At 43.5% G+C, this 2,500-nt stretch overlaps 1 pseudogene; it reads right to left on the bottom strand.

Moving 5' to 3' along the window:
• Positions 1-2,500, bottom strand: part of LOC142912663 (28S ribosomal RNA) — a 10,311-nt pseudogene that overhangs the window by 3,007 nt on the left and 4,804 nt on the right.

The raw sequence follows: 2,500 nt of genomic DNA, 5'->3' as shown, positions 1-2,500 counted from the left end.
ATCTTAAATAAAGCTTATTTCTAATCTTCTTTGTAGGCAGAAAATAGTAAGTTACAGGACTCTCGAACTGATGTAGTCCAAAAATAAAGAATTAAAATAACAAAGTCTAATCTATATAAGTGCTCTTGAATAAGCTTCGTGTAAAAAATAGCAATATAATAAAAATACCAAGTCTTCGTCTTGGAAAATAACAAAATCTAAAAGAAAGGTCTTCTTTATGGAAAATAGTAAAATAAGAATACCAAGACTTCACCTTGGAAAATAACAAAACCATCTTGAAAAAAGCTTATTTTTAATCTTCTTTGTAGGCAGAAAATAGTAAGGCGAAAATAAAGTCCCCTCTAAGCTCTAAAGTAACAAATACGACGTGTTAAAAAAAAAAACTAACAATAAAAAAAAGAACCAAGACTCCGTCTTGGAAAATAACAATCTAAATTGTGGAAAATAGTAAAATGAAATAAAAACCGACTTCACCTTCGAAAATAACAAAATCAATCTAAAACAAATGACATCTTAAAACAAAACTATTATTTGTTTCGGAGGTTGTCTATGACTGTTCATAGACCGCATAATTTCCACAGAACATTCTCAGAATATCAAGAGAGAAAAGCAGCGTTCTGCGGGAAATCATCTTGGCCAGTGATGTCGTTCTGGGTTTGGTCAAGCCCAGGGAGGTAAGTACCTCGTTATTCTCAAGGGGCCACTTTCCTCTTGCCCCAACCGGGAATCCAAAGAATGTGACCTTGCTAGCCTTCGTCAGCACTTTGACTTGATCACCAAGAGGGGTATAGTACGAAACTTTGTGCGAGGCAGCATCTGACAAGGTATTCTTTGAAAGCTCAAAACGGACGGTGACATCGATCACAACCGCCTCCTCATCTTTTGCAAACACGAGGTCAGGCTTTCTCATCTCTCCCGTCTCGGATATGAACCGTGGCTCTTTGTATACAGACCAGCCCAATCTAGCCGCTTCGTCTGCCAGAATGTTACTGATCTTGTTATGTCGCGCAATTCTTGCTTTCTGTACTGCAGGACATTGACCGAGAATGTGCGAAAGGGACTCGAGTCTGGCAGAGCATTTCCTGCAGGAACGTAAGGCCCCATCTCTGCCTCTGTTCAAGCTTTCTCTTGTTGGGTAAATATTTGCCCTTAGTTGTAGTGCTGCGATAAAGAAGCATTGTTTAAAGCCGCACCATGGCCTCAACCAAGCATTACTGATTCTATCATGCGCAAAGTTTACAATGCCCCTTCCTTGAACCGGCTTTTCGCACCATCTCTGAAATTCATGCTCCCTCCAATCGCAGGGTCTCGGATATACAGGTTCTTTTGACACCGAGTCCCTGAGAACGAATGTTGGGATTGCATCACTGTCACCCCCTGCTCGTACCCACAAATTACGGTATTCTTCCTCCATACCCTGCGAGGACACAATATTACGGGTGATAGCATCGGACGAGTTTGCTATACGTTGCAGCCTTCTAACTTGAACCGAAGGGATTGTTTTTTCCAGTTTCAAGATGGCAAGGCCTCCGTCTCGGGCTCTGGCATATAACAGTCCATCACAAGTTGAAGCGGGAAGGTGGAGCCATCCTTTTACCGCCTTTCTAATCTCTTGGTCCAACCCACGGAGAGTTGATTGCTTGCAGTCCGAGTGGTCTGCAGGATATAACAATCTGGGTAGGGCATAGGCATTGAGTAGTTCAACCTTCTGAGTTGGCTTCAGAGGCGCCTCATCGATTTTCGAGATCCATGTCTTTAGCTGACAATGTAGATCAGGCTGTATAGTGCCAGTCCAAGGGCCAATTTTCAGACCAAGGTATTTCGTTGATTCATCAGGTTGGATCATATGGACATCTTTATTTTTGATAGTCCATGGGTCGCAGTTGTTCACCGTATATGAATCTTTGGTTGGGCTTATCATGAAGCCCTGGCACTTTCTGGCCTGAACCTCCAATCCCGATAGCCCACAAAATGATTCCAAGATCGCTAGATTGGCGGCCATACCAACCCAAGATTCGCTCACCAACACCAAATCATCAGCAAACGCAAGAGCTGTCACGTGGTCGGTATCAATGGAGTACCCAACTCCGTGTGACTCTAGGGTGCATATCAAAGGGTCCATGGCAAGATTGAAGAGCAGGGGTGACATGGGGTCACCCTGTTTGACACCAACACGTATGCTAATTTCTCAAGTCGACTCGCCATTGCTTTTGAACGAGGTCGTACACCGATCGTAGGCGTTCTGGATGATGCCCACCACGTGTTCATCTACTTTCTTGTGCCTTAACACCCATAAAATATGAGCATGCGAAACCGAGTCAAAAGCTTTCGCTATGTCGATAAACATGACAGCCAACGGCCTGTGCAATTTCTTAGCATGTCTCATAAGGTCCTGTAGCACCTTAAGATTTTCAGAGCAGCCAGATGCCGCTATAAAACCACGCTGCCTTGGGTTTAAGGGACAAGCACGAGCAAGACGTGCAGTCATTATTCTGGAAAA

Source organism: Petromyzon marinus, unplaced genomic scaffold, assembly GCF_048934315.1.
Source record: "Petromyzon marinus isolate PM22_M1 ecotype Great Lakes invasive population unplaced genomic scaffold, UKy_Petmar_22M1.pri1.0 PM_G_Scaffold_21, whole genome shotgun sequence".
NCBI classification, from domain to species: domain Eukaryota; kingdom Metazoa; phylum Chordata; class Hyperoartia; order Petromyzontiformes; family Petromyzontidae; genus Petromyzon; species Petromyzon marinus.
Note: the sequence above shows the minus strand (reverse complement) of the source record. Positions and strands in the feature narration are given on the sequence as shown.